Here is a 13321-nt window from a genome sequence, read left to right as displayed (position 1 = left end):
GCTTGTTGTTTGAGAGGCCACACTTGAGGCAGAAACAATGATGTGTGCTTAGAGAGGTGGAGAACAATGGCCAAGTGGTATCACAGCACAGATACGGAAGGTTTAAAACTAAAGCCATGAGATGGCACTGAAATACAGCAGAGGACCAAATCTAGCCATTCAACAGAGTTTAGCCATACCTGGAGGGATGCAGGAGGATTTTGGTTTTAAATGCCCATAAATATGTGCATTTGCATGTAGTTAATGATTGACTCACTGGATTGATTCACATGAGCCTGACCAAAACACTATAGAGATATGAATCAGCCCAGCCCATTGCTTTTGCCTGCCAGTCTTCTCTTACTAAAAAGTTCATTCTGCCAGAAGCACCATGAAATAGTTCACTCATCATTTTTACAATTTCTTTTGTTATGAAAGTCATTGTTATCACATGAACTAACACATACTTTAGGTTTATTCTTATTCCCAGAGCTGAATAATGTCATGTGAGGCAAATGTGAGGTCCTATTTTCAGGCCCTGCTCTATCTCTGACCTATTGGTGGCAACGTTGTCCACTCCTTGTCACTAACACTGAAGAGCTCACACTCTCATTTTCTGTACTACACAAGTCTGTTGAGGCCAGCCCTTTGTGCTGACGACAGCAGTAGTTTTGAGAATTTTCACAGATCTAACGTGACGTTGTGGGACTGGTTCTGATGAAGGCCTCGCAGTTTATTGTGCTTATAACAAACTGGAAAATCAAACAAATCCTTATCGTAATATGTGGCGTGTTTATGCAACTGCCCTTGCACACTCAAATTTTCTAGCACATTAATCCAGAATGCAGTAGCAGGCAGCTCAACCTTGCAGAGCAGCTGGCATGCCAGCCACTTTTCTTGCTGCCTCCTTTTCTTTCTTTCTCCTTTCATCCCCTTTAAGCCAAAACCTCCTTGCCACTGTGCTTTAATATGGCAACTCATTTTGAACCTGTAGCTGGTTTCTGGAGTGGGATTGCCCTGTGGGCTACCCTTCTATGTCTGTGTAAGATATCCCCACACCTCGGGATGCCATAAAACATGCCCTACTGCAGATGTGAGTTTAAAGACATTTAAGTATTCTGCAATCAAATTGTGAAGAATATGTCATGTTTTTACCAAAAACCAAATCTCTGCTTTGTTGGAAGCACTAACAATTGTGACATTTCTGTGTTAGCACCGGTTTTGCAGAGGTGTCGTATATCTGAGAAAATGTCAGAACTGCCATTTTTCATCAGTGCAAAACCAGAAATCAACATTAGTCTTTCCAGCAGACAAAAGCCTAGCTGGAGTAAAAGCTGTTCTGTGCTATTTGCAAGGTGCAAAAGTCATTCACTGTGCAGCTTTTATGTCACGGCGAACTTTCAAAGTGTCTGAGAGGGGCATGACTAGAAATTTTATCTACAGAAGAGTGCTCTGCCATCTCCCTCATAGCCAAACAGATTGTTTTCCCCTTCTAGCTGTATGTGATATCAGGAAGTGTCATTCTTTTAGTGACAAAGCACATTTTCTCTTATTCCTCAGAAGAACGCAGTTCATTACCCTTTTGTGTGCCCAAGCGCAGGAACATTGCAAGAAGAGCCAGAGGCCACAAATACATTTGCAAAGAGCAGGTTGTATTTTAGTTACGTCTCTACTGGGGGATATCTGAAGCAGCACCTAAGCTCCCTGCTCTTTCTCACAACAAAGCAGGAATCTCATAGTGATAAGGTGTTCTAGAGTTTCTCACAAGCCTATGTTATCTAACACAGAGGTTCTACTCATCAAGCACACAAGGTCAGTAAAACAATTAGTGCGACGTATGTGCTTTTTCTACAGACAGCTGCAAGTCACTTGAGCGTATTTACATTTAACCAACCTCCTCGCCATTCTTTCACTATATTCCCATACACCTTTGCAGGTACAAATAATGGTTATGACTTTCTATGTTACAATTGCTCAAAGAAGCAGCTATGTGGTTCTCATCACTCATCACTCCCCACTGCATTCCCCATAAATATTTGAACAAGTGAATATCCTGGTTACATGGCTCAACTTGTGCCAGAAACACCTGAAAAAGTTCTAGAAAAGAGCAAGTGAGCCTCTTTTGAGGCACGCAAATTACAATTTGACCTCCTGCACAAAATTAATCTTGTCTAGTACTATGAGAAGTTGTGCAAACATCATTTGAAACTGCAAGCATGTACATAGATGCTCTGTCACCATCAGCTGTCAGTTGGCCACTACCAGAAATAATACGTATGGAAGGTTTCCTTGAACACAGTTCTAAAACACAAAGGAGGAAAGAGTGGGAAAAATGTAGATACAGTGTTACAGCATTCAAATTTATTATAAACCATTTATATTCTATGTTTGTATAATTATACCAAATCTTCGGACAAAGCTCTCCCAGAAAAGCCCACTGTTCTGTTCTTGATAGAGAAACAGAAAGTCAAAATTATATTTGATTAAATCTTGATTACACTCAATATGCTATGCCTGAAGGCATTGCATAGGCTAGAAAGCAAATATTTGTAAGTAAAATTATGCTAAGTATCTTGGCTTCATCTGAATTAGGCCATCCAAAGCCATGGCTAGACACATGAAAGAAAATGATTATATCTATCTTAAGAAGCTATGTCTGAATGAACTTATTTTTCCTCTTGTTATGGAACAAATCGGGAAGCTTTAAGTTTCTTCTACATGAAAACAAGCTCTCCTAAAAATATTAGATCCTAAAACATCCACAGAGAAGTGGTCTTGAGTGATAAATGGCTCCCATCGTGCTGGACACTGCATTCTGCAGTTTTGGAAGAAGCCTTGTAGTCTGGTAAGGAGATGTAATTTGCCTGTCATATTTCCATAGGCTGAAGAGGATGAATTCTTAACAATATACTATTACAGTCAATTTGTATAATCTGACCAGTCTCCAATATAGATAATAAATAGCCCACTAAGAGAATGAGTGAAGGTCAGCTGGACAGTAATCACAGGATGGTTGAAGCTGGAAGGTACCTCTGGAGCTCATCTGGTCCAACCCCCTTGCTCAAGCAAGGCTACTCAGAGCTGCCCAGCTGCTTTTAAACATCTCTGAGGAGACTCCACCACCTCCCTGGTCAACCTGTGCCAGCGCTCAGTCACCCTCACAGTGAAAAAGTGTTTCCTGGTGTTCAGAGGGAACCTCCTGTGTTCCCATTTATGCCCATTACCTCTGATCCTGCTACTGGGCACCACTGAAAAAAGCCTGGCTCCATCCTCTTTAGACCCTCCCTTCAGGTATTTATATATATTGATGAGATTATCAACACATGATGAAATTAGATGAGACTACCAATTATGAGATTATAAATGTTATCTCTACTTTAGTAACAATACTTATCACCAGACTTTCCCAGACTACAAAAGTGTAAGAGAATGGCACCTCAAAAGGATAAGAACACTTTAATTGTAAATTTTTGTTATTGTGGCAACTTAACAACTGACTGACTGTTACCAATCTCATTTTACAGCACCTGCCAAATAGTGCAGGAAGTTTGGAGACATGTATTTCAAAAGGCTATGCAGGCAGCCAGTTCCCTATAACTTGGGAGAACCCTGAGTCAGGGAGGCTGCCTAGCCAAAAGGCAAGGGTAAGATGTAAGTGCAGAGTCAGATCAGGCGATGGGAGATGGTTGTTCTTTTCCAAGAATAAGCAAAGTCATGTTGGTGAGGGCAGTGCCACTGGGGAAGTTTTAGCTCCTGATGGACTCTGTCTAACACCAATGACAAGCTCTAGGGGAAAACATGCCATCTCCAAGAGCTGACCGCTCTTACACCAGCTCTGCATCTACCAGAAAAACTATGATAGTGGGTCTGGGCCAAGTTGTGACAAGAGGTGAAGTCTGACAGCTCCCTAAAATCATGTCTATACTACATGGAGCTGGATGTGGGTGATGCAGATAGGGGTTTTTGTTACTTGTTTGACTGCTAGGCTTCTGGCCAAAGGCAAAGAGGAGAAAGACACCAAAAGGCTTGAAATCAGAAGATAGAGAGAAATTATCAGCTGCTTCAAGATGCAAGCAATATTATCTCAAGTTGTACCCCCAAGATATGGAAAGTGCAAGGCAGATACATTAGTGGAATCAGTGACACAGTAGTCAGATCAGACACAAGCCACCTTCCTGTGCTGTTGTAATGAAGGATCTGGTGTTACACCTCAGTGTCTTTCCCTGTTTATTTCTTATTTTAGTAGATAGGATATTTCATTCTATAAAGAATGCTTTTCATGCTAATATTATTTTCAGATTCTCATGTCCTGTGTTATTCAAGATAAATTCCAAGTTTGGGTTACAAAATAGATGGGGTGATTTATTGTGGCGTGGTTATTACATGCATATACAAAGCAGGGAGATCTAGAGGCCAAAGCAGTGTCTGCAAACACAGTCAGTACAAATACCCCTACTAGATGTGGAGTATTAGAGCATTTTTCAAAAGCAGCTTAGATAACAAGTACATTGCATGACCTCTAGTGGTATTAAGCCCCAGGCGCTGTCAAAGTGTGCTATAGCAGTCTGATATGGTCGGGGAAAAGCCAAGGTTACAAAGGTGCTATCACATACGTGCTAGTTCTAGCCTGCTGTACCCCACCTTTCTGCCAGATTTATGCCGGACCAAATTTTGTCCTACTGCCAGAATAAGATTGAGAGAAGTTTTCAATTCACCAGAAATTCCAAACACTCAGCACAGCAAATATCTTGCAACAATGCTTTCATTGTCTACTAATTACGCATGGTCATTAATCTTCCCTGATATTGTCTTCTTGTGGAGGAATAAGGAACGTGGTGACACCTGTGCAAGAAGGAATGGCAATGAGGATTGTGAGGCAGAATCAGGAGAGTCTTCCCTGCAGTGAAACTTAAAGAGTATCCTTTTCTTTTAGCATCAGCAGAAGAATAACCTTCTGTTTCACTGATTTCGTGGGTTCTATCAGGGACCTATCCCCTCAAAGACATGAAGCTGTCATTGCTGACATCCCTTTAGAGGGTCCAGAGTCCCCACAGCAAGAGAAGGATGCTAAGAGCAACCCGCTGCCTGGGCTACAGACTTCGGCAGCAGGGAGAGGTATGACCAGGGTTGACAGAAAAAAGCTACTTGGGCAAAGATGAAGTGCAAATGGCAACAAACGTGGCAACAGAAAACACTGAACATGATGGTGTGATTAGGAAAGTAGGCTTTCTCACAGGACTGGTAGGAGGAGACCAGCATTGTCACAGGGAGCTGCTAGCACAGCCTCTTGGCAGGACAGCCAGCAGGTTGCCAGACACCCCCAGACAGACAAGTTACATTTTTTGGAGTTACGGGGCCTATTTCCATGGTTTCCATTCCCGTCCATAGTATTCTGTGGTCTCTGAGACACACTGGGTGTGCAATGAGTCAGTCCCCAGCAGCCCGTCAGTGGAAAGTATTTTGGTGCTCCGCCACAGCTGAGAGAGATGTATGGACATCTTGACGAAGTGCACTTACTCGTTATGGAAGACATGTATTGTTTTATTTGCACCTAAGTTTGGCTTCAGTCACACTCTGGGGTTTGGGGCCTTTTTCTAGTGCACTTTGTTTACATTCATGGCAGTTGGCTGTATTTTTGATGTTTTCTAATTATTTGCTGGTTGTTTTCTGTTATTTGCTGTTTAGTCCTTTGGTGTGTAAATAGCTGCAAAACAGAGACAGGAGCTTCAAAGAAAATTATTTTAAAAGGAAATAATTTTAAATAAACAATATACTATATTGACCACAAACCAGTTTTATCCAGAAAATCAACATTGTGTTTGCTTTGTCTTACAATACTATTTAGAGTGGAACCTCTTTTCGTATGCCTCAATTAGACTTTTAATGGATTTGTTTCAAGGTATAATACAGGGTTATTCAGTCAGTGTGTTTATCTAAATAGAAACATCACCTTCATAATTAACGAGTATAATTCAGCCAGTTGTTTGAAGTCGAGTTGTTATAGCAAGTGCCTCTTTAATGTGTATGTGAGCTGATCTGGTGTAGTTGCCTTCCAGACGTAAGGCCTTTCTGGCATGGACTATGGTTTCACTTACATATAGCACCTATAACAAAGAGAGAACTGCTAGAAATAATCAGTGAAAAACTGTTCTACATAAAAAGTGTGACTTACCTGAAATAACTGTGGAAGGTCACCTTTAGACAGCTAAAGTTTCAATGTCTAAGCTTGTGTCCATCACTCTTCGTTGACTTTTTGATTCACAAAGAAATCCAGTTGAGATAGGTTGGGTTAGCTACCCTCCAAAAGTGCTTATCTGAGATCAGTTGCTTACAAAGAGATTGCTTTGGGTGACAAATTCAGAGTTACTTATCTAAACTAGCAAAACTCCTACGCTAGGGCTAAGGAAAGCCACCTACAAACCTAGTTTGTTTGGCAGCAGTGGATCCCAGTGAGTGCTGTAATCTCTAAAAGAAAGTTGCTTTTTGATAGTTTGTCTGTGCTGAAGATGTGCAGTCACTTGCAGGAGGAGAGCAGAGACAGATTTTTCCTCATATGATCAAATGAGGCTGTTTTGTTGGGGGCACAGATCTTGCTGAATAGGTCTGAAATAGAGTAAAATAGGAGTCCCAAAGCATGCCATCCTTATTGGACTTTGATTCTTCTTTTTTTATATATGTATTTGGCCTTGTCCTGATGCCTCTCACGCTGAAAAAATTTTTGAGAGGTTACTGCAGTTGTAATAACTCCTAAGCTCCTGGAAAGAGAGGGCCTGAAATCAATCAAAACAGCACAGGATTGAATGAGAGGAGACTTCATTTGCCTTAACTCAAAGACATTTTCCATTCTCCCATTGCTCATCAGCCAGCCCTGTACCGGATTCTCATGGTGTGGCTGTGCTTCCCTTCTTTTGACTTCAAAGTGAAGATCAATTCACCTGAACTATACATAGGTTACAGGGAGTGTACTTACTCCTGTATAGGATCACAGGATTCCTTTAGGATTTCATTTTACAGTGTTAAAATCTGTATTTCTATCTGTCTGGACTGAGAGGAAGGTCTTTCCACATGACAGCTTTCTCCAATTGGTACCTCCCTCCAGTGAATGAGTCTATTTTGCAAGAGAACTAATATTCCGTTCCACATCAGTTCCTCTCCATCTGACCCTTTACATTTATTGATTTCTGTACTGAACATTTTTGCTACTCCAGTTAAAATTACACTATTTGAAACCCAGTCTTGGTGTCATGAGTCTTCCTAACATGCAAGCAAGCTTTAGAGCTTAAACTCTTCCAAATAATAATTACTTTAGTATTTTCTTTCCATCTGCTGTCTCTGCAGAATCCCTTGCTATTTTGTGTTATCAACAGTTTAACTAATTTATTCCTCAGAGTCTCACAGTGACACAGCAGTATTTCCAAAAACAGTGTCTAGAATGTTTATTGCACATTCTGCTGAAAGACAGCAAGGGAGTAAAAGGCAAAACAAATGGAATCTTGTGTTTGTTTGCTTTAACAGCAGGACTGTTTTACAGTTAACACTGAATATTTAAAAGTGTAGTTTAGATCTGATTCGCTGGCTTATTATGATGCTGATGAAGTTTGAAAAAAATCTTGACCCGTGGGGTGACTGTTCAGGGTTACAGATTCCTGTGTAATTCCCTAAAGTTAATGTAGGCAGAGGCCAGCACTGCTGCAGCCCTTAAGTATATTTTGCCAGGATTCCACCAAGGTCCAGATAGGTTCTGTCTCCTACATTTTTGTTGGAGATGCCACTGTTCTCACTTTTTGCCAGTGTCACTGGAAGCATCAGGCAGCCATCATTCTCTACTCACAAGGACAATGTGCATGGTAGGTTGACACCATAGACAAAGCCACTCCACAAAATGTGTGTGTGAAGAGCTTGACATTGGAAAAGCACAAAAAGACTGTGCAACAACGTAAAATAAGACTGCAGAAAGACAAATTGGAGACATTCAAAACCTGCCTGGATGCCTTCCTGTGTAACCTCATCTAGGTGCTCCTGCTCCGGCAGGGGGATTGGACTGGATGATCTTTTGAGGGGTCCTTTCCAATCCCTAACATTCTGTGATTCTGTGAAATTCTGATGAATTGTGCAACAGCAAATTTACATGTTGCTACCTCCAACCATCTGTCTTTGGTGGTCTGCTGCATCAGAATGAGGAAGACAGTGTCTATCCCTGGCCTTAGCAATCCTTCTCCTGTGCCACAGCAACAGTACAACCCAATAGTGAAGGGGGGTTGATACCACGCCAGAGGCTAAGCAAGAAAAAAACCCAAACAGAACCTGTCTTTCTACAGTCAAAAAGTTATCAAGGCCACTAAAATGTCAAGGTATTAAGTTATAAGAGCAAGCAACCTTTATTGAATGGATTCTTGGCTTTTCTTCTCCACATTAGGACTGTGACAGAGCAAAACTTTCTAAGAGCCCACCTTTGGAACAGTGCTCCACTGAGCACCCCAACATTAAGTGCTAGAGACCTGGAAAAAGGATAAAGAGACATAACTACAGGCAGATGCTGACAGATGATCTTGTCAATATTAACTAGGATACGAAGGGAACTGGAGTGCCTCTTTAGAACAAAAAAAGTACTGGAAGCTTAGGGAAGAAATTCAGGGCTGCTGCACTATGACACAGCAAACCGTTAAAGCTCATCTTAATTTTAACTATGTTAAGTCTTCCTGCTTAAATCCCACAGAAATCTGTAGGTTTTCGCATGTACATACATGCCTTGCTGAATCAGCACTGTAGCTTGTTATCTGAATTGCTACCCTATTAGACACAAACCACAAAAGATTCACTCCATAAACTTTACTGTCATTGTTTTGCATTTTCATTTAACAATAAACTGAAGAGTCTGTCTGCCTCAGCTTGAGGCTCAGGGTGGAACACAAGATTTTCTGGCTAAGTGAATGTTGGGCAACATCCTGGTTGTGGCAGCTCTCTTTGTATTTCTTCATATCATCGGGATCTAGACTCTTCTGTAAGATCTATGAACTTGTAATTGCTAAACAGGAATATGCTTTATAGTTGAAAAATTAATTGTGCTCTATTGCTCGGTTTGAGTAAGTGCACTCAGTACCTTAGCAGCCCTTAAGCAGATTATGACCCTCTCAGCTACAGAATTTCTGCCACAGAGATGGCTTGCAGCAAAGTTCAGAATTAATGTGGGTATTGTATCATACATTATGCTGTCCATTATGCTAATATTAGGATATATACTTCAACTATACCACGTAAAATACATTATGGTCCACTTTCAAATGATCCTTTCATTCATTTGGGTGACAATATTTAATTTATGCCTTTTAAAAATTATTGACTATTTAATCTTCAGTAAAAAACTTCTGAAATTGCTTGGAGTTCCATGTAGTGCCTTTTGAGAATGATTTTAAATAGTGTGCTCTGTGTCTGCATCTCATGTACTGCAGAGAACTCTGCTCATCTTTGTCCCAAACACCAGCAACAGAAAAAGATGTGTGGGCATGATATAATTTCTTAGAGGGAAGTTAATTTACATTGGGAATATGTGGAAGGTCATTTCTGAACAAACAAGTTAGCAAATCTGAACTATTCAGTTTCGCTGTTTGTGCTTTTCCTTGTTACAGCATGTAAGTTCACCTGGGACACAGACACACCTGTCTGTTGTTCCCACTTAACTCCAGCATTACAGCTGTATATCACAGTTAACAGACTCTATCCTGGGGACACCAAAAAAAAAAAAAAACCAACAAAAAGACAACAAAAAACCCCATATTCCCTTATTGACCAGCAGTGTTGTGGTTCAGCAAAGTTACTGATGACCAGGGCTAAGTTCTATATGCAAAGAGATGTTGGAAAGCCATACATTGCTTGAAAACCAGGAGGACATCAGTCCAAAATCACCAATAGCAATGCAAAATAGATTCTAGCAGATTTTATCAAAAAATTAGCCATGTTATTTAGTTTGCCTGGTCTCAAGTTCCAGATTAGCTTCTGTTGGTGTTCAGTTTGTCAAGAGTTTCTGGCAGCAGATAATCTGTTAGAGCAGGGGTGTCAGACTCACTTTCACCGGGGCCCACATCAGCCTGGCGGTTGCCTTCAAAGGGCCGAATGTAATGTCAGGACTGTATAGATGTAGAAGTAGTTACATTTATACCGTCCTAAAATTACATTCAGCCCTTTGAAGGCAACCGCCAGGCTGATGTGGGCCCCGGTGAAAGTGAGTCTGACACCAATGTGCCAGAGAGACCAAGGAAAGGCCAATGTGATCTCAGAGTATGCAATGACTGCTGTGCGAAAATATTATTCAGTATATGTCATCTGCTTTTGGAAAAAAAAAAAAAAAGTGTCTGTATGAGAGTCCAATGCACAGATGTCTAATTGAAATTATTGTTTTTCGCATTCATCATCTGTCCAACACAGTTTACCACATGTCTGTACAAACATTTGTGCTGTCTCACTGCATAGGTGGTTGGGGATTTAAATAAGCAGCTGGAGGCAAGGGATGTTTTCTGTAACAGTTCTATCTTAAATGTATATCAGAACACAGCCTCAAAGAGTGAACTCAACAGTATTCTTCACTTCATTCCTGTTGAATACTATGTAAGGAATTGCCACTGTCAGGTGTAATTTTCTCAACTGTAATTCACAATTCCATATGAGTATAGGTGAATCTAATTCTAACTAGGAATCCTTTTCGAAGCTTTATACCAATCTTCGATGAGTTGTCAGGATCTCAAGTACAGGATTTATAACCTTTCCTGATAGAAAACATGAAATGAGCTTTCAGAAAGTAGTAGTATTTAAGTTCTTTTGGTTTGTTTTCTTGATTTTCCCGTCTTAGAGGTGGTATTTTCAAGGTCTTCTCTTTAACCAACAGAATTAAGAACCTGCTTTAAGGAAGATACCCTTCAGATTTTGTCACAAAGATAGGATTTCAAGAGTTTTAAGAGACACAGACACAGAGAATACAATGAATCTCATTGAGAAGATTGTGAAAGTCTGGTTTTGTGCATTTTGGCAAGCTTCCAACAGCAGTGAGCAAACCTGATTCTGCCCAGCACTGGGAGAAGCACAGATGTGCACACAGGGAGGTCTCCTTTCCTTACACTCCCTGTGCTAGACCTGGGCAGGTTTCCAGGTCCTGATGTTTCCTGAGAACAGCTGCCTCCCTGCGCCTTTGCGGGGATGCTCAAGGGTGTCAAAGGAGAGAACGAAAGGGAGTTAGGATCCTCTTATCTGCGGGTAAGCAGGCACTGCAAAGCTACATGAGGATAAAAGCCAACCCATACAGCCCATGCACACGCTTTGCCCATCTGTCCAAAAGTGACTTCTCTCCTGTTGAAAAAGAATCACTGGCCTCCTGAGAAGGGCACTGGAGGTCTGAAAAGTTCCTTGTGAGCTATAAGTGCCCAGCAGGTATGGATATGGCAAATCTCTTTCACCAAATCCCTTAGAATTTAAACTTGACAATGAAAATGTTTTATTTTTCAGTTACCTAGAAACTATTGTTTGGGGATCACAAAGCTCCGTATTAGATGGTAATTAGGTATATTTCACAACATCGCCTCAAGGGAAGTCACTAATTACAGCAGTTTGTTGAAATTAAAGTAAGTATAATAATGTTTCGTTGTGACTATGATATTATTGCAATCTTGTATTACTACACTTCAGGCTATGATTGTATCAAATCTCAGAAGCCAAGAGGATGGGTCTAGCTGGCATATGAATAGAGAATGAAGAACTGATGTAGGCATTTGCAATTTCTTAAGAAGTCACGTGCTTACAAGTCACAAGTCATACTAATTTAGTCTGAAATAAATATTCTAGAGCTTTGGTGTCAGGAAACACCCTGGAGCTTGAGAGGTTGTGTTGTGACAGATAAAACCTACAGACTGTCCTGATCAACTGTAGCCATAAAAAAATCCTGTATTTTTATGGGAGCAATGATTTTGCAAGTAAATTGGTCATGGCAGCATGGAAAAATCTCAACTCAGAAACTTACATTTGCCTTGCATCTGTTCATTGGAAACAAGAAAGTTACTTTCTTCTTCTGCATTTAAACACCTTTGGTAATTCAGCTTTTAACAAAAATGTATCAAATGTCATTTTTATTCCTCCTAATAACATTGTTAATGGATATACAGAAAGAGGAGCCTGATTGCCAAAAGACTGCGGACCTTTGCTAAATTACAGTGATCTGGGAGGACTGCTAGACTCCAAGAGAATGAGCTAGAAGAGATTAGGAGCACCAGACTCCCTGCAGCTGCAAATTGTCTCCAGCTGGCCTACACGGACACACCGTGGAAAGAGCTGGTGTACAGAGGACTCGGTGAAAGACCAGGATCCAGCCAGCAGTGCCCAAGAAACCCAGATGAGTGGCTCATAGAGTGCTGTAGCCGAAATGTAAAACTGTACTTTGTGTTTTCACTGCCAGCGCTGGCTGAGCTGTTGATTTGGGCTGTAGCATCAAAAGCCCAGAGCAGCCTCCACACCTGGCCAGGCATGGTACAGCTGATGCTAAAAATGGTGTCAGTCACCCCCCTTCCTTAGCAACCATCTCTGGCCAACTGGTCTTGCTTCCTCCTTTCTGCTGCCCTTGGGGCCCTAAGCCAGACAAGCCCTTCAGCCTGCTCAGCTGGCAGAGCAGTTCTTGGTACTTTTGCAGGGCTTTTCTTCTCCTCTTCCTCTTCTGCTCCAACTTCAGGAATGCCATCCTTCAGTTTACAAAAAAAGCCCTAAGGTTCTGTAAGTGGATCTGTATTGGGTGTACATGGCCAGGTTTTGGTAGTGATGGGCTGCAGGCATGGCCTCTGTGAGGAGAGGACAGGAGCTGCCCTGTGCGGGACACAGCCACTTCCAGATGGCTCCAAGGGACCCACTGCAGGGCATGGCTTAGCCCCTTAGTGATGCTTGTGGCACCTCTGGGAAAACATATTTAACAAAGGGCAAACCCACTGTGGAGCAGTGTGAGAGGAGCGAGGGAAAAAGTGGGAGACAGCGGTGTGAACACCAAGGTCAGAGAAGAAGGAGGGGATGGAGGTGCTACAGGTGCTGGAGCAAGGACTGCCCCGCAGCGCATGGAGAGGACCACAGTGGAGCAGATATGCATACTGCAGCCCGCGCTGGAGAAGGTGGGCATGCCCTGAAAGGACTGTGGGCCATGGAGAGCCCATGGGGGAGCAGTTCTTGACAAACTGCTGCCCATGGAAGGAGTCAGACTGGAGAAAGGTAAGAGGAGAAAGCAGTGGTGAGGAGGAACTGTTGTGGACTGACTGCAACCCCCATGCGCTAACTACAACTCCTCTGCACTGCTTGGGGGGTGGTGGGGAGGTAGAGGAGT

The sequence above is a fragment of the Patagioenas fasciata genome, chromosome 1 (assembly GCF_037038585.1).
Source record: "Patagioenas fasciata isolate bPatFas1 chromosome 1, bPatFas1.hap1, whole genome shotgun sequence".
Classification (NCBI taxonomy): Eukaryota; Metazoa; Chordata; class Aves; order Columbiformes; family Columbidae; genus Patagioenas; species Patagioenas fasciata.
This window is presented reverse-complemented; position numbering follows the sequence as displayed.